This window comes from Macaca mulatta, chromosome 15, assembly GCF_049350105.2.
Source record: "Macaca mulatta isolate MMU2019108-1 chromosome 15, T2T-MMU8v2.0, whole genome shotgun sequence".
NCBI lineage: Eukaryota > Metazoa > Chordata > Mammalia > Primates > Cercopithecidae > Macaca > Macaca mulatta.
The window spans coordinates 123,263,986-123,286,015 of NC_133420.1; the positions used below are offsets into that span (position 1 = coordinate 123,263,986).

Below are 22,030 nucleotides of genomic sequence, written 5' to 3' on the forward strand. Positions count from 1 at the left end.
AGTTTTCCTTGTAGAGGTCTTTCGACTCCTTGGTTGGGTATATTCCTAAATATTTTATTTTATTTTATTGCAGTTATTGTAAAAGGGGTTGAGTTCTTGATTTAATTCTCCACCTGGTCCCTGTTAGTCTATAGAAGAGCTACTGATTTGTATACATTAATCTTGTATCTGGAAACTTTGCTGAATTCTTTGATCAGTTCTAGGAGCTTTCTGGAGGAGTCCTTAGGGTTTTCAAGGTAAACGATCATATCATCAGCAAACAGTGACAGTTTGACTTCCTCTTTACCAATTTGGACGCCCTTTATTTCTTTCTCTTGTCTGATTGCTCTGGCTAGGACTTCCAGTACTATGTTGAAGAGGAGTGGTGAGAGTGGGCCTCCTTGTCTCGTTCCAATTCTCAGAGAGAGTGCTTTCAACTTTTCCCCATTCAGTATTATGTTGGCTGTGGGTTTGTCATATGGTTTTTATTACATTTAGGTATGTCCCTTGTATGCCGATTTTGCTGAGAGTTTTAATCATAAAGGGATGCTGGATTTTGTCGAATGTTTTTTCTGCATCTGTTGAAATTATGTGATTTTTGTTTTTAATTCTTTCTTTCTCTTTCCTTCTTTCCTTCCTTCTTTCCTTCCTTCTTTCCTTCTTTCCTTCCTTCTTTACTTCCTTCTTTCCTTCCTTCCTTTCTTTCCTTCCTTCCTTCCTTTCTTCCTTCTTCCTTCCTCCTCTCCTCTCCTCTCCTCTCCTCTCCTCTCCTCTCCTCTCCTCTCCTCTCCTCTCCTCTCCTCTCCTCTCCTCTCCTCTCCTCTCCTCTTTCTTGTCTTGAGACAGAGTTTCACTCTTGTTGCCCAGGCTGGAGTGCAGTGGAGCAATCTTGGCTCACTGCAACTTCTGCCTCCCAGGTTCGTGATTCTCCTGCCTCAGCTTCCCAAGTGGCTGGGATTACAGGCATGTGCCACCACTCCCAGCTAAGTTTTTGTATTTAGTGGAGATGGGGTTTCAGCATTTTGATCAGTCTGGTCTTGAATTTCTGACCTCAGGTGATCCACCCGCCTCACCCTCCCAAAGTGCTGGGACTACAGGCGTTAGCCACTGCGCCCTGCTGTTGTTTTTAATTCTGCTTATGTGGTGTATTATGTTTATTGACTTGCATATGTTAAACCATCCCTGCATCCCTGGTATGAAACCTACTTGATCATGGTGGATTATCTTTTTGATATGTTGTGGGATTCTATTAGCTAGTATTTTGTGCTTTTGTTTTGTTTTCTTTTCCAAGATGGAGTCTTGATCTGTCACCCAGGCCGGAGTGCAGTGGCACGATCTTGGCTTCCTGCAACCTCCACCTCCCGGCTTCAAGTAGTTCTCCTGCCTCAGCCTCCCAAACTGCTGAGATTATAGGCACCTGCCACTGCACCCAGCTAATTTTTGTTTTTTTAGTAGAAATGGGGTTTCACCATGTTGGCCAGGCTGGTCTCTAACTCCTGACCTCGTGATCCACCCGCCTCAGCCTCCCAAAGTACTGAGATTACAGGCGTGAGCCACTGCGCCCAGCCTTCAGTTACCTAGTATTTTGTTATTGATTTTAGTATCAATGTCCATCAAGGATATTGGTCTGTATTGTTTGTTGTTGTTGTTGTGTCCTTTCCTGGTTTTAATATTAAGGTGATGCTGGCTTCATAGAATGAGTTAGGGAAGGTTCCTTCTTTATCTTTTGGTATAGTGTGAAAAGGATTGGTACCAATTTTTCTTTGAATGTCTGGTAGAATTCTGCTGTGAATCCATCTGGTTTTGGACTTTTTTTGGTTGGCAATTTTTTTTTTTTAATGGAGTTTCACTCTTGTTGCCCAGGCTGGAGTACAATGGTGCGATCTCGGCTCACTGCAACCTCCGCCTCCCAGGTGCAAGCAATTCTCCTACCTCAGCCTCCCGAGTAGCTGGGATTACAGATGCGTACCACCACACCTGGCTATTTTTAGTAGAAACGGGATTTCACCATGTTAGCTAGGCTGGTCTTGAACTCCTGACCTCAGGTGATCTACCCGTCTCAGCCTCCCAAAGTGCTGGGATTACAGGCATGAACCACTGCACCCGGCCAGTAATTTTTTAATTACCATTTCAGTCTTGCTGCTTGTTACTGGTCTGTTCAGGTTATCTAATTCTTCCTGATTTTAGCTAGGAAGATTGTATTTTTCCAGGAACTTATTCATCTCTTCTAGGTTTTCCGTTGTATGTGTGTATAGGTATTCATAGTAGCCTTGAATGATCTTTTGTATTTGAGTGGAGTCAGTTGTAATGTCTCCTGTTGTATTTTTTAGTGAAGTTATTTGGATTTTCTCTCCTCTTTTCTTGGTTAATCTTGCTAATGGTCTATCAATTTTATTTATCTTTTCAAAGAACTAGCTTTTTGTTTCATTTATCATTTTTAATTTTTTTTGTTTATGTTTCAGTTTCATTTAATTCTGCTCTGATCTTGGTTATTTCCTTTCTTCTGCCGGGTTTGTGTTTGGTTTGTTCTTATTTCTCTAGTTCCTTGAGTTGTGACCTTAGATTGTCTGTGCTCTTTCAGACTTTTTGATGTAGGTGTTTAGGGCTGTGAACTTTCCTCTTAGCACGACCTTTGCTATATCCCAGAGGTTTTGATAGGTTGTGTCATTATTGTCATTTGGTTAGAAGAATTTTTAAATTTCCATCTTGATTTCATTTTTGACCCAGTGCTCATTCAGGAGCAGGTTAATTTCCATGTATTTACATGGTTTTGAAGTTTCCTTTTGGAATTGATTTCCAATTTTATTCCACTGTGGTCTAAGAGAGTGTTGGATATAATTTCAATTTTTAAAAATTTATTGAGGCTCATTTTATGACCTATCATATGGTCTGTCTTGGAGAAAGTTCCATGTGCTCTTGAATAGAATGTGTGTTCTGCAGTTGATGGATGAAATGTTCTGTATATATATCTGTTAATCCATTTGTTCCAAGGTATTAGAACAAGTACTGAAATTCCCCACTATTATTGTGTTGCTGTCTATCTCATTTCTTAGGTCTATTACTAATTGTTTTATAAATTTGGGAGCACCAATGTTGTTAGGTACGTATATATTTAGAATTACGGTATTTTCCTGTTGGACAAGGCCTTTTACCATTATATAATGTCCCTCCTTGTCTCTTTTAACCGCTGTTGCTTTAAAGTTTGTTTTGTCTGATATAAGAATAGCTACCCTTGCTCGCTTTTGGTGTCTATTTGCATGAAATGCCTTTTTCTACCCCTTTATTTTAAGTGTATATGAGTCCTTATGTGTTAAGTGAGTCTCCTGAAGGCAACAGATAGTTGGTTAGTGAGTTCTTATCTACTCTGCTGTTCTGTATCTTTTAAGTGGAGCACTTAGTCCATTTACCATTGCATCCATCCTGCTCTTTGTTGCCTGTGTACTTTGTGGGTTTTTTGTTTTTTGCTTTTTAGCTTGTATTTTTGTTTTATAGGTCCTGTGTGATTTATGCTTTAAAGAGATTCCATTGTCATGTATTTCCAGGACTTGTTTCAAGATTTAGAGTTCCTTTTAGCAGGTCTTGTAGTGGTGGCTTAGTAATGGCGAATTCTCTCAGCATTTGTTTGTCTGAAAACAACTATCTTTCCCTCACATGTAACGCTGAGTTTCGCGGAATACAAAATTCTTGGCTGATAATTGTTTTGTTTGAGGAGTAGGGCCCCAATCCCTTCTAGCTTTTAGGGTTTCTGCTGAGAAATCTGCTATTAATGTGATAAGTTTTCCTTTATAGGTTACCCGGTGCTTCTGTCTCACAGCTCTTAAGATTCTTTCCTTCATCTTAACTTTGGATAACCTGATGACAATGTGCCTTAGGCAAAGATCTTTTTGCAATTTCCCAGGTTTTCTTTGTGCTTCTTGTATTTGGATATCTGGCCCTCTAGCTAGGCTGGGGAAGTGTTCCTCAATTATTCCCCCAAATATGTTTTTCAAGCTTTTAGAATTCTCTTCCTCCTCAGGAACACCAGTTATTCTTAGGTTTGGTCGTTTAGCATAATCCCAGACTTCTTGGAGGCTTTGTTCTTATATTCTTATTCTTTTTCCTTTGTCTTTGTTGGACTGGGTTTATTCAAAGACCTTGTCTTTGAGCTCTGAATTTCTTTCTTCTACTTCTTCAGTTCCATTGCTGAGACTTTCCAGAGCATTTCGCATTTTTATTGTTGTTGTTGTTGTTGTTGTTTTGGAGACAGAGTCTCGCTCTGTCGCCAGTCTGGAGTGCAGTGGTGCAATCTCGTCTCACTGCAACCTCCGCCTTCCGGGTTCAAGTAATTCTGCTGCCTCAGCCTCCCGAGTAGCTGGGACTACAGGCATGTACCACCACACCCGACTAATTTTTGTATTTTTGTGTTTTTTTTGTTTTTTTTTTTTGTTTTTTTTTTTTTTTTGAGATGGAGTCTCGCTCTGTGGCCCAGGCTGGAGTGCAGTGGCCGGATCTCAGCTCACTGCAAGCTCTGCCTCCCGGGTTCACGCCATTCTCCTGCCTCAGCCTCCCAAGTAGCTGGGACTACAGGCGCTCACCACCTCGCCTGGCTAATTTTTTGTATTTTTTGGTAGAGATGGGGTTTCACCGTGTTAGCCAGGATAGTCTCGATCTCCCGACCTCGTGATCCGCCCGTCTCGGCCTCCCAAAGTGCTGGGATAATTTTTGTATTTTTTTTAGTAGAGACGGGGTTTCAACATGTTGGCCAGGATGGTCTCGATCTCCTGCCCTCATGATCCACCCACCTCGGCCTCCCAAAGTGCTGGGATTACAGGTGTGAGCCACCGTGCCTGGCCTGCATTTCGCATTTCTAAAAGTGTGTCCAAAGTTTCCTAAATTTTGTATTGTTTTTTCTTTAAGCTATCTATTTCATTGAATATTTTTCCCTTCACTTCTTGTATCATTTTTTTGGATTTCCTTGCTTTGGGCTTCGCCGTTCTCTGGTCCCTCCCTGATTAGCTTAATAACTAACCTCCTGAATTCTTTTTCAGGTAAATCAGGGATTTCTTCTTGGTTTGGATCCATTGCTGGTGAACTAGTGTGATTTTTGGGGAGTGCTGAAGAACCTTGTTTTGTCGTATTACCGGGGTTGGTTTTCTGGCTCCTTCTCATTTGGGTAGGTTCTATCAGAGGGAAGGTCTAGGGCTGAAGGCTGTTGTTCAGATTCTTTTGTCCCACGGGGTGTTCCTTTGATGTAGTACTCTCCTCCTTTGCCTATGGATGTGGCTTCCTGTGAGCCGAACTTCAGTGATTATTGTCTTTCTTCTGGGTCTAGCCAACCAGCGAATCTACCCGACTCCAGGCTGGTACGGGGGATTGTCTGTATAGAGTCTTGTGATATGAACCGCATATGGGTCTCTCATTCTGGTGGAGGTGGCAGAGGGTGCAGTGGGCTCCATGAGGGTCCTTTGGTGGTTTAGTGCTCTAGTTTTGTGCTGGTTGGCCTCCTGCCAAGAGGTGGTGCTTCCTGGAAAGCATCAGCTGTAGTAGTGTGGAAAGGGACCAGTGTCCTAGAACTCCCAAGATGGTAGGCCCTTTGTCTTCAGCTACCAGGGTGGATAGGAAAGGACCATCAGGTGGCGACAGGGCTTGGTGTGTTTGAGCTCTCCTTGGGTGGGTCTTGCTGCGGCTGCTGTGGGGAATGGGGTTAGACTCCCAGGTCACTGGAGTCGTGTACCTAAGAGGATTATGGCTGCCTCTGCTGAGTCATGGAGGTTGTCAGGGAAGTGGGGGAAAGCCAGCAGTCACAGGCCTCACCCAGTTCCCACGCAAACTGAAGGGCAGTTCCCCCACCGCCCAACAGCCCCAAGTCTGTTTCCAAGCAGAGGGCAAGAGGGGCTTGAAAACTTGCCCGAGGCTATCCGCCTCCCAGCTGCCAAAGAAAAGGGCTCTTCCCCTGCCTCTGAAGTCTGCACACCGGCTTCACACCCTCCTCCCCAGTTCTGGCCAGAAGGCTTCTTGCCCATTCAAATTGTTACAAAGTTCGGCTGGAGAATTCCTTCTCCCTGTGGAGTTTTACCCCCTGCTCCTCTGGCCACCCTCCCGATGGATCCCTGTGGTGTCAGGCAGGAATGGGCTGCTTGGGGACCCAACGAGCTCCCAGGGCTTTTCTGCTGCTTCCTCTACCCCTGTATTTCACTCGGCTCTCTAACTTGACTCAGCTCTAAGTTAAGTCGGAAACTTCTCCTGCAAACAGACCTTGAGCTTCTCCAGTGGGGTGTGTGTTTAGGAGAGGAGGGCCTCCCTTTCCCACTTCTGCATTTGGGGCACTCACAGTAGTTAGGGTGTCTCCCGAGTCCTGCAGGAGCAGTCCGTTTCCCTCAGAGGGTCTGTGGGTCCTCTTGGGATTGCCAATTTGTTCTTGCAGTCGATCTGGAGCTAAAATTCACAATGCAAGCCTACGGATGTTGGTCTCTCTGGAGCTATAATTTAGTCCTGCCTCCTGTCTGCCATGATCCCCTCCATCTCCTACATTTTTTTTTTAATTCTTTTTTTTCATAGAGATGGGGATCTCACTATGTTGCCAGGGCTGGTCTCGAACTCCTGGGCTCAAGTGATCCTCCTGCCTTAGCCTCCCAAAGTTTTGGGATTACAGGCATGAGCCACCGTGCCTGCTGTCCTATGTTTTTAAATGTATTTTGCTGATGAAATAAGGGAAGCTCTACCATAAATGTAACATAAGGAAACCAATCTGGGCCTGGCACAATGGCTTATGCCTGTAATCCCAGCGCTTCGGAAGGCTAAAGCATACGATCGCTTGAGCAACAAAGCAAGACCCCATCTCTGCAAAACATTTAGAAATTAGCTGGGCAAGGTGGCACGTATCTATAGTCACTGCTACTTGGGAGGCTGAGGTGGGAGGATCAGTCACTTGAGCCCAATAGTTCAAGGCTGCAGTGAGCTATGATTATACCATTGCACTCCAGCCTGAGTGACACAGCAAGACCCTGTCTCTAAAAGAAATGAAACAAAATGCAAGAAAATAGAAGAAAAAAAAAATCTGTCATAGTCTAGTTTGGCAGAAACAAAAAACAAACTAGATAAACATGTGAGTGGCCAGTAGGTTCTCATATCATGACTGAAGAAAGCATCACCATGAACTTGTCCATTACAGCAAAAGATCATATATCAACATTAAAGGATGAGAAACTTAGTCATGAATCCCTTGGTGTTGCATCATGAAGTTTGCCATCTAGTCTTGGGTATGAACCCATAACTACCCAGTTTCCTTCCTTTTGGACATGACCCAAAGCTGATTGCAAAGTCTTAATTAGACTAAACTATCTAGCATTACATTAGAGCCCAAGTGTTCAGTGGTAGACAGCAACTGTGTGCCCGTGGGGTCACTGTGGAGCCTGTCTTGAATCAGGAGCATGGCAGTTTGTATAATCTTAATCTGTTCTTAGCCTACTTAAGCATCCATCAGCCAAAAATAATCTTCCTACATCCTGTTTGGCTGTCCTCAAACTGCTTTTATTCCTTCATCCCATTCTCTACTCCATTTATTTACAAAGTAATCTACAGGAAATGCCTCCATGTATTCACCTTCCATTTATTCCTTATTCTACCACAATTCTGCTTCCGCATTTATGGCTCTCAGAAAACTGCAGTCTCAAAAGTCGCAGTGGCTCCAGACCTATCTATGCAGCCTTCCTTTTCCTTGTCTTTTTTTTTCTTTTTAAGTTGGTTACCCAATTCTTGGAAGTCAATCTGCTCTTCTACTTTTCTGACTTTTTTTCTCAGTACCTCATACTGGTTCCCCTCCACCACGACCTTCGTCCATGTCTTAAATGTTGATGCTCCCCAGGTTTCCTCTTGGCCCTCTTCTCTTCCCATTCTTGCTGTCCCCCATGATCTGCTTCATTCATTAAATAAGCATAAGTGAGCCCCTCCATTAATCACATTGCTTTAATATATGCTAATGGGTTACATACCAGTTTTAAGTTCTAAGCTCTTTCCTGAGCTTCATACACAGCTTAAATTGCCAGCTTCCATTTGGTCACCTTGGCTTTGATTTCTTCCAGGCACTACCTCAGCACATCTACAAGAACAAGCCATACTGTCATCCCTGTTCCTCCCCCAACCCCTCAAACTTGTTATTCCTTTAATATCCCTTATTGTAGATAATTCATGGAACAGCAGAAATGCAAGATTTACCTAACAATTGGTTTTAGGTCTGGGTTTTAACATTTAGCTTTTTATACGTTTGGGCTTAGATGGATATAGTGAGTTTATATTATGTCCCTACAGCAGGAAATTGTTTTTGCTTATCTAAACCAACCTGTTTTAACACTTGTAATATTCTGGCAAGAGTTCAGGAAGAGTTTAAATTACAGGAGAAACTTTGTACAAAGAAAACCACATTTGGTATTTATAGTTTGTTTTTCTTAAAGACTACATTAAGTCATTTTTTACCATAACGGTGTACATTCAAAGCTAAAATTGTTATTTATGTTATTCAGCATTGGAGTAGTTTTGTAGAGTTTCAAAGTAACCTAAGAGTAGACATTTTGGGTATGCTTATTGGCAGAATCGGATTCTTACCTGTTCCTACATACGGTATACCTGCCAGATGATAGGGAGAGCCAGATGGGAGAGAAACAAAGAAGTCAGCATGAATGAGCACCTACTGGCTGCCAGATGCCTAGTTCTTTGCTAGGCACTGTACACATGTAGTCTCAAGAAATTCTTCAACCCAATGATGTGTGCTATTATCCTCCAGTTTACAGAGGAGGAAAACTGAAGTGTCACAGAAGCTAAATGACTTTTCAGGCTAACTGAAAAGTCACTGGTCAGCGCTTCTTGCCCCCACAACAGACATTGAAAGACACGTATTCAGAAGCCTTTGAGATGGAAAGTAGATGGCTTGAGTGCCTGAATTTGGTGACAGATCACTGTGAAAGAGTCAGAACTGGAGCTCAGATCTCAGCTAGGCCACTTGCCTCACAGTGAGTATTGCATAAAGTCACATTTCCCTTCTTCTGGAACTCAGTTTTCTTTCTTTCTTTCTTTCTTTCTTTCTTTCTTTTTTTTTTTAAGACCGAGTTTTGCTCTTGTTTCCCAGGCTGGAGTGCAGTGGCATGATCTCGGCTCACTGCAACCGCCACCTCCCAGGTTCAAGCAATTCTCCTGCCTCAGCCTCCTGAGTAGCTGGGATTACAGGCGCCCACCACCACGCCCAGCTAATTTTTTGTATTTTTAGTAGAGACGGGGTTTCACCATGTTGGCCAGGCTGGTCTTGACCTCCTGACCTCAGGTGATCCACTCGCCTCAGCCTCCCAAAGTGCTGGGATTGCAGGCATGAGCCACCGTGCCCTGCCCCAGTTTTCTTATCTTTAAAGTGAGACCATTAGAGATGTCATAGGTTATTTCTCTTTCACATTGTAGGGTGTGGTGGTCTGGGTTTGGGAAGCAGGCAGCCACAGCCACAGCCTCCAGAACTGTTCTTTTCCCTACAATTTTCCTTCTGCAAACCCTGAAACCCATGCTTAGCGTGAGGTTTATGAGAAAATTACACATATGGTAGTTTTAACATTTGCTGGGAATGGGGATTCTTTTCCACTGATACACTGTCTGAAGGAGATGGCTGTAAACCAGAGTGACCACAATATTTACAAAAGTATTTAATGAAAAAGATGACTTTGGCAACTGATGTAACCCATCATTTATGGGGGGGATAAAGAGAAGTTCACTTGAGGTTTAATAAATCAAAACATAGTGTTTGTCCACAGCCTCATTTTTTCCCCATTACTGGAAGATGATATCATCATTTTCATTTCCATTAGAATCTTTTAGCGTCCAGGGGGATGAAAAATTAATATTAGCTGGTTTTATTGTGCCATTTTTATTTTTAAAGACAATTTTAGTTTTAATTTTACCAGATATGTGAATGGGGCTTTCAAACTGTACCCGAGGATTCATGGCATTTTTATAAGAATTGTAGTGTGGAAATGACTGACTTTTCTTTTATGTGTACAAGGATTATTCTTTTAAAGCCTCAAGCCTCCAGTTTTTGGTAGCCTGCTCTTTTCCTCAATCCCTGACTTAAATATCAAGCCTTTGAAGAAGCGTTCTCCAGCTTCACGCTGCTCCCATAGCACCCTACTTACGCTGCTACACCAGGACTGATTTCTCTCTGCTTTATGTTATGAATGGCAGTTACCATCTGTTTTCCCCAAACAGTACATAAATTCTTTGAGGACTTACACGTATGTGTATCAGTATATCATTTTTATTGAGTGCATCTTGAGTGTAATAGTAAAGCATGGCTCTTACAGTCTATTAGAGTCAGTAGTCTATACGAAGGGATCAAATTAGTGCCTCTGTGTGAAACAGTGTGATCATTTCTGTGACTGCAGAAATGTGAAGTTATTTTGGAAATCTACAGGAGAGTACACATCTAGAGTTGTTAAAGAATTAGAAAATCATTTAGCAGCATTCAACAGATGATCTTCCTTCAAGCACTCAAATTATTTTGGTTTTTACCAAAAGAATTGGTGAGAGTGAGAGAAACTCCCACTCTCTTGTGTCTCCCTTCTTAATCTCTTTGACTGGTTCCTCCTCCTCCCTCCCCTCCTCCTCCCCCCTCCTCCTCCTCCCTCCCCCTCCTCCTCCCCCCTCCTTCTCCTCCCTCCCCCTCCTCCTCCCCCCTCCTTCTCCTCCCTCCCCCTCCTCCTCCCCCCTCCTTCTCCTCCCTCCCCCTCCTCCTCCCCCCTCCTCCTCCCTCCCCCTCCCTCCCCTTCCTCCTCCCTCCTTCTCCTCCTACCCCCTCCTCCTCCTCCCTCCTCCTCCTCCCTCCTCCTCCTCCCTCCTCCTCCTCCCTCCTCCCCCCTCTCCACCCCTCATCCTCTTCCTCCTCACAAGTGGGGTGGTGTGAACACAATTGTGAGGCTAGAGGGTTGAGTGCAGGAAAGAAGTGGCCAGATCACAACAGGCTTTGGAAATGACAGTAAAGGTTTGGGACCCAAAGGCTACAGGGGAGGAACATAACCAGGTCTGCATGGTGAGGGGGGAATTATTTATTTGTGTATTTATTTACTTAGCCAGTTACATAGCAACAGGTCTGCATTTTGGAAAAATCACAGATTGTAATGTGGTGTATGAAGTGAATGGAGGGATCAAGTCTAGAGGGCACCATTTAAAAGTTACTGCATTTGCCTGGGCACAGTGGCTAACTCCTGTAATCCCAGCACTTTGGGAGGCCAAGGCAGGCAGATCACTTGAAGCTAGGAGTTGAAGACCAGCCTGGCCAACATGAAGATACCCTGTCTCTACTAAAAACTACAAAAATTTAGCCAGGTGTGATGGCGCACACCTGTAAACCCAGCTGCTCGGGAGGCTGAGGCACAAGAATCACTTGAGCCTGGGAGGCAGAGGCTGCGGTGAGCCAAGATTACAGCACTGCACTCTATCCTGGGCAACAGAACAAGACTCTGTCTCAAAAATATAAAATAAAATAAAATAAATACAGGTTACTGCAGAAAGTTGTTTCCTTACCAAGGTAGGGGGAATTCAAGATATCATTAGGAGGTAAAATCAACAGGACTTAAGATTTAGTTGGATGTAGGGAAAAGGAAGGAAGAGTAAGCAAATATATGAAGCCCAGGTTTTTGGCATGAGCAAGTGCATGGTAGGACAGCTATTTCCTGAGGTAAACACAGGTTTATGGAGAAAGATAATATAATCCATTCTGTGGATCAAAAGAGAAACCTGAACTAGAGATAAAAGATCCCTCAGAATGTGTGAATGGTACTGAAGCCACAAAACTGGATGAGATCATAGACCGTGATATATAACCAGGCCATCTGGCAAGGTTTACAGAAATTACAGGAACTAAAAGAAGATAATTTTAAAACTCTCCAAAATAAGCAGTTTCACACATTGTTGATAGAAATGTGAATTGATAGACTCTTTATGTAGGTCATTTTATCAGCCTTTACTAAATGTTAAGCCATTCTACTTCTAGGAATCTGCCCTACAAAAATGTTTGTACAAATGTACAAAAATCTCTTATTCATTTGTAGTATATAAAATAGTAAAAAAAAAATAATAATACAATTAACCCAAATGATTATCAATAGAAGATTAGTTAAATCACAATATATCAGAGGATTCTGGGGAGATGGCAGACTAGGAAGCACCAGGAATCTATCTCCCTACCTCAACAACAATTGCATTGGCAGAATCCATCTGATGTAACTATTTTTGAACTCTGGAGTCTATTCAAGGCTTGCAACTTCTACAGTAGGGGTGTCCAGTGTTTTGGCTTCCCTGGGTCACACTGGAAGAAGAACTGTCTTGGGCCACACATAAAATACGCTAACACTATGATAGCTGATGAGCTAAAAAAAAAATCTCATAATGTTTTAAGAAAGTTTACAAATTTTGTGTTGGGCCGCATTCAAAGTCATCCTGGACTGTGTGCAGCCCACAGGCCATGGGTTAGACAAACTCGTTCTACAGGAAGACTAGGTCAGTAAATTGTGGTTAATTCTGGTCAATTTCAGTTCTTAGCAAAGTAGTAGCCACCCAGCCCCAGGGCAGGCAGCTGTGCATCGGTTCCTGGAGTAACCTGCAGACAATTTTTTGGGGCCAGCACTACTATCCTCCAAATATCAGAGATTTGTGCTCTGATTGCTGTTTCTGATCACAGAGATACAGACAAAGAGGTAGGTGACTACTGTTGCAACTTCCAGAGGATTTAAAGGGCTAGCACCCCCTCCCCACTCTCATTTTTTTCTCTTTCCCCTTTTGGAAACCACACATTAAAGACTAGGAGGATTCAAAAGCAACTGCATATACAGGGACAATTAAAAAGTGACCACATATGCTCAGGGAAAGGTATTGGGCAGGATACACCTGAGAAAACCTTAAGTTTACACCTCAGGCTGCTCCCTGGCACAGAGACAACCTACAACAATCAGTAAAACAAAAATAATAAAAACAGCAAACCATAGGGAAGGAAAAGGGTCTGATTCTTAGTGTTACCATATTCTTAGATTCAAATGTCCAGTTTTCAACAATAAAATTATAAGACATACAAAGAAACCGTCGGGCGTAGTGGCTCATGCCTCTAATCCCAGCACTTTGGGAGTCTGAGGCAGGTAGATCACGAGGTCAGGAGTTCAAGACCATCCTGCTCAACATGGTGAAACCCCGGTCTTTACTAAAAATACAAAAATTAGCCAGGTGTGGTGGCGCACGCCTGTAATCCCAGATACTCGGGAGGCTGAGGCAGGGAATTTGCTTGAACCCAGGAGTCAGAGGTTGCAGTGAGCCGAGGTGGCGCCACTGCACTCCAGCCTAGGCGACAGAGCGAGACTCCATCTCAAAAAAAAAAAGACATACAAAGAAACGTAAAAGTATAGCCTTTCAAAGGAAAAAAATAAATAGAAACTGTCCATGAAGAAAACCTGATGGCAGATGATCTACTAAAGACTTGTAAAAACTGTCTAAAGATGCTCAAAGAACTGAAGTAAGATCTGGAGAAAGTCAAGATAATGATGCATGAACTAAATGGAAATGGCAACGCAGAGATACTAAGTCTAAAACCAGATAGAAATTTTGGAGCTGAGAACTACAATAACTGAAATGAAAAATTCACTAAAGGGATTCAAAGGCCAATTTGAGCAGATAGAAGAAATAATCAGCAAATTTGGAGATAGGGCAATGGAAATTATCAATTCTTAAGAATAGAAATAAGAAAGACTGCAGAAGAATGAACAGAGCATAAGAGACTTGTGGTACACCCTGAAGAGGATCAATTTATGCGCTGTGCAAGTCTCAGAAGAAGACAAGAAAGAGAAAGGAACAGAAAGAACATCTGAAGAATTGATGGCTGAAAACTTCCCAAATTTGTTGAACAACATGAATATAAACATCCGAGTTCAACAGACTCCAATAAGAATTCAAAGATACACCCGTGCAAAACAGAAACTTGAAAGTAGCACACATAAGACATCCTTAAGATTGTCAGTGGATTTCTCAGATACTTTGGAGGGCAGAAGGCACTGGGCAGACATTTTCAAAGTGCTAAAAGCAAACAAAAGAATACAGTATCCAGTAAAACTCTCTTTCAAAAGTGAAGGAGAAATTAAGACATTCTCAGATGAACAAAAGCTGAGGGAGTTTGTTACCACTACATCTGTCCTGCAAGAAATTTTTTTTTTTTTTGAGTCTCGCTCTGTCGCCCAGGTTGGAGTACAGTGGTGCGATCTCGGCTCACTGCAAGCTCTGCCTCCCGGGTTCACGCCATTCTCCTGCCTCAGCCTCCCGAGTAGCTGGGACTACAGGCGCCCACCACCATGCCCAGCTAATTTTTTGGGTTTTTTGTTTGTTTGTTTGTTTTTTGAGGCGGAGTCTCGCTCTGTCGCCCAGGCTGGAGTGCAGTGGCGTGATCTCGGCTCACTGCAAGCTCCGCCTCCCGGGTTCACGCCATTCTCCTGCCTCAGCCTCCCGAGTAGCTGGGACTACAGGCGCCGCCACCACGCCCGGCTAATTTTTTTGTATTTTTAGTGGAGAACGGGGTTTCACCGTGTTAGCCAGGATGATCTCGATCTCCTGACCTCGTGATCCGCCCGTCTCGGCCTCCCAAAGTGCTGGGATTACAGGCTTGAGCCACCGCGCCCGGCCAATTTTTTGTATTTTTAATAGAGACAGGGTTTCACCATGTTAGCCTGGATGGTCTCAATCTGCTGACCTCGTGATCCACCCGCCTCAGCCTCCCAAAGTGCTGGAATTACAGGCGTGAGCCACTACGCCCGGCCTGCAAGAAATATTTAAGGGAGTCCTACAGGGTGAAATGAAAGGACCATAGACAGCAACTCAAGACAACATGAAGAAATAAAGATCTCAATAAGGCAAATATATGAGCAATTATAAAAGCTTATAGTGTTGTAACAACTGTTTATGATTCCACTTTTCGTTTTCAACATGATTATAAGAGACTAATACTTTTGTATTTTTAAAATTGACAATTGTACATTATTTATGGGGTATGCAGTTATGTGAGATATATATGTATAATGGTTAGTGATTAGATTAATTAGCATATCCATCATCTGAAACATTTATCATTTCTTTGTGTTATAACATTCAATATCCTTCTAGCTACTTGAAAATAAATATATTAACTATAATCATCTTACAGTAGTATAAAACACTAGAACTTATTACACTTTAAAAATATTAGTCTAAAAGCTAATATTATTATAATTTTGGTTTGTAACCTCAGACACTGCTTTCTATATAATTTAAGAGACTAATGTATTTCAAAGAATTCGTAGCTTGTGTTTTGGGACTCAGTATGCATAAAGATGTAATTTTGTGACAGAGCTGTTAAAGTAACAGAGTTTAGCTGTGTTATTTAAGTTAAAGTGGTATAAATTCCATTTAGACTGTTACAACTTTGGGATCTTAAATGTAATTTCCAAGGTAACCACAAAGCAAATAACTACAGAACATGTACAAAAGGAAACAAGAAAGGAGCTTAAATACCTCACTAGAAAAAGCCAACCAAACACAAAGGAAAAGGTAACACAGGAAATGGACAAAATGGCTATAAGGAATATATAAAACAAACTGCAAAATGACAAAAACAAATCCTTCCCTTATCAGTAATTACTTTAAATGTAACTAGATTAAACTCTCCAATCAAAAGACAAGATTCGCAGAATGTATTTTTTAAATGATATAACTATAGGCTGTCTATAAGAGGAAATAGTTAAATTATGTTTACAGATTATGTGATCTATATGTAAAAAATTAAGGATTCTACCCCAAAAAATCTGTGAAAACAAATAAATTCAGCAAAGTAGCAGAATACAAAGTGAACACACTAAAATTGGTTAGAAAAACAAAAACAAAAATGGGTTGCATTTCTATACACTAACAATGAACAATCTGGAAAGGAAATTACAAAAACAATTTATGATATTGTTACAATATCATAAAAAAGAATGAAATACCTAGGAATTAACCAAGAAGGTGAAAGATTTGTACAATGAAAACTTCAAAACATTGCTGAAAGAAAATAAAGACGACATAAATCAGTGGAAACACATCCCAAATTCATGGATTGGAAGACTCTGTGTTAAGATGTCAGTACTACTCAAAGCGATCTACAGATTCAATGAAATCTCTATCAAAATCCCAGTGATGTTTTTCACAGAAATAGAAAAACTCATTCTAAAATTCACATGGAATCTCAAGGGACCCTGAATAGCCAAAACAATCTTCAAAAAGAACAAAGCTGGAGGACTCACAGTTCTTGATTTCAAAACTTACTACAAAGCTACAATAATCAAAACAATATAGGACTGATGTAAAGACAGACATTGGCTAATGGAATAGAATACAGAGCCCAAAATGAACCATCCCATACTTAGTCAAATTAATTTTGACTAATGTGCCAAGACCATTCAATGGGGAAATGACATTCATTTAACACATGGTGTCAGGAAATCTGGATATCTACATGCAAAAGTATGAAGTTGGAACCTTACCTAACACCATATATAAAAATTAACTCAAAATGGATCAAAGAGCTACATGTAAAAGTGTAATAGTCTTAGAAGCAGGAAAAGCTTCACTGCATTGGATTTGGCAAGTGATTTCTTAGATATGACAGCAAAGGTATAGTCAGCATAAGGAAAAGAAATAGATTGGACTTAGTGAAAATGTAAAAGTTTTGTGTAATCCCAGCTACTCGGGGGGCTGAGGCAGGAGAATCGCTTGAACCTGGGAGGTGGAGGTTGTAGTGAGCTGAGATTGCGCCACTGCTCTCCAGCCTGGGTGACAGAGTGAGACTCCGTTTCCAAAAAATAAAAAATAAAAGAATGTCTCCTATCCAAAAAACAAAATAACAAGCACTGGCAAGAAAGAAAAATTAGAACCCTTGCGCACTGTTATAGTAGGAATATAAAACGGTACAGCTGCTGTAGAAAACGGAAGAGCAGTTCCTAAGAAAATTAAAAATAGAATTACCCTATGATCCAGTGATTTCACTTGAGGTATATACCAGAATAATTAAAGCAGGGTCTTCAGATATTTCTACCCCTGTGTTCACAGCAGCATTATTCACCATAGCTATAACATTGGAAGCAATCCAAGTGTTCATCAAAGGATGAATAGATAAACAAATGCGGTCTGTCCATATAATGAAATATTATTCAGCTTAAAAAGGAAGGAAATTCTGATATGTGCTACAAAATGGATGAAGTTTGTGGACATTATGCTAAGTGATATAGCCAGTCACAAAAAGACAAATACTGTATGATTTTACTTACATGAGGTACTTAGAGTAGTCTAAATTAGAGATTTAGGGTGGTTGCTAAAGGCAAAGGGAGGAAGGAATGGGGAGTCAGTGTTTAATAGGTGTCAAGTTTAAATTTTACAAGAGGAAAAGAGTTATGGAAATGGATGGTGGTGATGGTTGCACAACATTATGAATATATTTAATACCACTAAACTGTACACTTAAAAGTGGTTAAGATAAATTTTATGTTATCTGTATTTTACAACAATAATTTTTAAAAATCATAATGCATGCCTGTTTGTTGATGTGGGATATTTATTACGGGATGTGTATATCTATTGATATCTTATCTATTTAAATCTTAAATAATCTTAATGCATTACATGTCTATACATAATGGCTTAAATATGAGGCTGTGTCTCAGCCTCTCCCAAAGTGGGATTATTACAGGCATGAGCCACCATGCCAGGCCAGATTATATCTTGGAAACAGTAAATAAGTGGTAGGTATGGCAGGTAAAGACAGACAACTCAGTAGGAAAATGGGTAAGCAATTTGATCAGACCGCTGCACCAAAAAAACTCACAAAATTCAAATGACGAGTAAACTAATGTAAGTGTTAAATCCATTAATAAAAGAAAAGCAATTTTAAATCATTATGATATTCCATAGCATACCTACCAGAATGGTGGGTATTAAAAAGAATATTTAAAAGACTAATTGCCAATTATTAGGATATGGAGCAATAGATATTCTCATATACTGCTGATGGAACTGTAAACTGACACAAATACTTTGATATTATCTGTAAAATTTGAAGATTCACATATCCCTAGGTATGTATATATATATATGTATATCCAAAGAAACATGTGCACATGTATATCAAGACATATGCACAGGGGCTCGGTGCAGTGGCTCACACCTGTAATCCCAGCACTTTGGGAGGTTGAGACAGGCAGATCACTTGAGGCCAGGAGTTCAAGACCAGCCTGGCCAACATGGCAAAACCCTGTCTCTACTAAAAATACAAAATATTAGCTGGGCATGGTGGCGGGCACCTGTAGTCCTTGCTACTCTGAAGGCTGTGATGTATTCTTATTATGAAATACCATTTAGAATTGAGAAGAACAACAGCATAGAGCTACATACAACATCATAAATGAACCTCCCAAACAAAATACTGAGCAATACAAGTCAAAATGTATGTTTTATGATTCTATATACATAAAGTTTAGAAATAGGCAAAAAAATAAACTTCCTTGTTTAGGGTTGCACACTTAAGTAGGGAAAAATACCTAAGGGAAAAAAAAAAGCAAGGAAGGTATTTGTATAAAAATCAAGATAGCTGGGCATAGTGTTATGCCCCTATAGTCCCAGCTACTCAGAAGCTAAGTAGGAAGATTGAGCCCAGGAGTTCAAGTCTAGCCCAGGCAACATGGTGAGACCCCATCTTTTAAAAATAAATACATAAATAAATATCAAGATACTTACTACTTTAGCAGAAAGTGAGAGGTATATGATGGGGAAAAGGAATGCCAGGGGACTTCTGGGGTGTTGGCAAGATTCTGTTAAGCCATATTACATTTTATGTTTTTTTCCTGCATTCTATAAGACATACATTATATTTTATGTATTAAAAAAATCTGTGTCAAGAAACCAAATAAGATCCAAACAAAAAATATAAATTTTAATCATTATGAGATTACAGTTTAATCATTATGAGATTACAATCACACCTAAATACAATTTAATGGAACTTCAGTTACCAAAGATGAGACGAACATCTTTGAAGCATCCAAAAGGAATGAATTGGCTATATTGGCAAACTCTGATCCTTCAACAGCAGCAATGGAAACCAGGAAGCAATAGACTGGTAGCTTCAGTACTCTCACAGAAAATAATATCAGACTTCCTATACCCAACAAATACTCTCTTTCAGAATGAAAGTGAAATAAAGAGAATATTAGATAAATAGAAACTGAGAGAATTTACCTCAATAGACACACATTTTAGAATGAAAGGATCATCAAGTAGAAGGAAAATGATCCAGGAAGGAAGGTTTGAGATGCAAGAAGGAATAAAAAGCAAAGAATATGGTAAATATGTCAAACAGTGACTGTATAACATAATCATAATGATGCCATATGAGAGGCTTTTTAAGCTAGAATTCAAAAATACATAGTAATACAAGGTTGCTTGAAATGAAAATATCTGAATTATTGTGTTCAAGAGGAGGACTGAGACATGGATTTGTTTAGACTTTAATGAGTACAGATGATAAAATGTCTAAGGTAACCACTTAACAAAAATAAGGTTTGTGACTTTTCAACTAACACGGGGAAAATACGTGATGTTTTTCTGTTTTGTTTTGTTTTTGAGACAGGATCTCTGTCACCCAGGCTGGAGTGCAGTGGCATGATCTCAGCTCATTGAAGCCTCAACCTCCTGAGCTCAAGTAATCCTCCCACCTCAGCCTCACAAGTAGCTGGGACTACAGGCACATGCCACAATGCCTGGCTAATTTTTTTTTTTTTTTTTTTTTTTTGTAGAATCAGAGTTTTGCCATGTTGCCCAGGCTGGTCTCGAACTTCTGAGCTCAGGTGACCTGCTTGCCTTGGCCTGCCAGAGTGCTGGGATTACAGGTGTGAACCACCACACCTGGCCCAAAGACATATTTTTAAAAAGGTAATAAAGAAAGCAAAAAGGAAAAAATAATTTTAAAATAATTTAAAAAGTCAATTGTTGTGGGACTTCCAGATAGAACAGAATGAAGAGGTCAGTGACCTCTTCCCAAGATAAAAATTGTAAAACTGAAAAATTCATTAAAATAATTGCTTAGGGCCCTGGAGATTGATGAAAGGTAAAGAAAAAAATAACGTGGAGCGCAATTCTGCCCTTTCTTTTATTATCTGTGTTCAATAACGGTGTCCTAGATAGTCTTTCTGGGGAAAAAAAAGACACCCATCCCTATTCCACATTCCTCATTGTCACTAAGTAATGGAATAGAAATGACTGTTGTAGTTGTTAAGACTCTTTTTGGTGGCAAGTAATAGAAACAACACTTCAAATAAGCCCTAGTACACAAGGGGATGTACTGGAAGGGCACTGAAGAATATCCTGCTCTCAAAGGGCAGGAAGAGTACAGCGACTCCCTAGGGCCTGGGAAAAGGAATGGGGATACCCTTGTGGCCCACCCAGTCTTCAGGTTCTCTATCTTGCTTTCTTTTTCTGAGGTCTTGTGTTCCCTTAGCCCCACCACTTTCTGTAAGTCTACCTCACTCTCCTCTCCCAAAAGGTGTTGTCTTCTGCAGAACAGCTTTCACTGTGTTTGACAGGCACATGGCAAAATGACACGTCTATGTGTCTTCAGTTTAAGCAACTTCCAAGACTGGTGGTCAGATTCTCAATGTGAAGTTTCTCCAAGACAGTCTGATTGGGTCATCTTGGGTCATGTGTCCATCCTTGGTCTCATCAATTATTATCTGTGGGGTCAAGGTCAAATTGTACAAGCATGGCTGGGTGGTGTTGATATACACTAGTATAGAGTTAAACATATTCAGCAGAAGAATATTCATGTAGACTACCCTATAAAAAGCCTTTGTAACAAAGAGAAAAGTTAGTGTTTAGTATAACTTTATTCAGTCAAGATGCATTTATCTTTACTTCCTGAATAGAACATCCTTTGTATTGTTGGACTGCTTTACTGTGTAACCTAGTGCAAGCTTTGTACCTGTTAATCTGTCAGTATTTATTGGTTTGATTATTTTCTCTTTGTTTCATTCACTTATAGCATATTGGTAAATGCTTACAGGGATCTTGTAGTTTTCAGCTGTATCTCACAAGTGTCATTCTTAAATTAATATATGAGGTTCAAAGACTATGGGTGCCTTATTCATTCTTAGCATTTTTTTCTAAATATATGCTTAAATTACAGAGAAGTGGGGGGGTTTTTTTCTTCTTTTTTGGAGGGTAGATTAAAACTATCAGTTATACTTAGGCAAAGTCCTCAGTGGATAAGAGTTGTTTCACATTCAAATTTTTCAAGCAGGCTTTAGTGAAACAAACAATATTTTCACTATGAAATCACCAGCATGCTAGCTGGAAGAGCTGTGCCATCATCTGTTTATGATGGTATGCCATTTGGTATCTATAATTCACAGCAGTAAAGGTAAAATTTAAATGTTTGCATACTGAAAATTGCTTCTTTATGTCTTTGGAGAAGAGTATTAGCAACAGTTGGGTATGTGGTAATAACTAAGCTTTCTGTCTATGAGTTGATGGCTCTCCTTAGTTCAGGTTCTTGAACCATTACTAAGCCCCATGTAAGCATTATGCTATCAAATATAACCAAAGGCCAAATGAAAACACCAGGATTAGTTCCACTTCCTCAGAATGTGTCAGGGACCTGGCCACACCTCACCCCAACCATCCCCCAGTCCCAGCCTGGCCCATTTCATGAGGTACCATTCAAATAACTCCCGTCTGCAGCAATACAAATACTTCCCAAACAAGCCCCTGGCGGCAGCGACTCCCAGCATTCATTGGCTTTTCCATTTACTCTTGCTTCCCAAAATCAGATGAGGGTGTTGCCTAAGTATGTGTTTCACATAGCGTTTTGTTTATTTTATTGTTTGTGTCTATGTTTGCTTTTTTTTTTTTTTTTTTTTTTTTTTTTTTTTTTTTTTTTTTGAGACAGGGTCTTACTCTATCACCCTGGCTAGAGTGTAGTGGCACCATCATGGCTCACTGCAGCCTTGAC

The 22,030-nt window shown here is 40.6% G+C and overlaps 2 protein-coding genes across 2 annotated transcripts in view; both read left to right on the top strand.

Annotated features, from left to right (window-relative positions):
• The window catches only part of CENPP (centromere protein P), a 272,761-nt gene that overhangs the window by 220,611 nt on the left and 30,120 nt on the right, over positions 1–22,030 (top strand). The window lies entirely within an intron of this gene.
• Positions 11,024–22,030, top strand: part of SUSD3 (sushi domain containing 3) — a 399,581-nt gene continuing 388,574 nt past the window's right edge. Inside the window, exon 1 of the mRNA XM_077966345.1 lies at positions 11,024–11,027. The gene's annotated coding sequence lies outside the window, so the exon portion shown is untranslated. The remainder of the gene's footprint in view (positions 11,028–22,030) is intronic.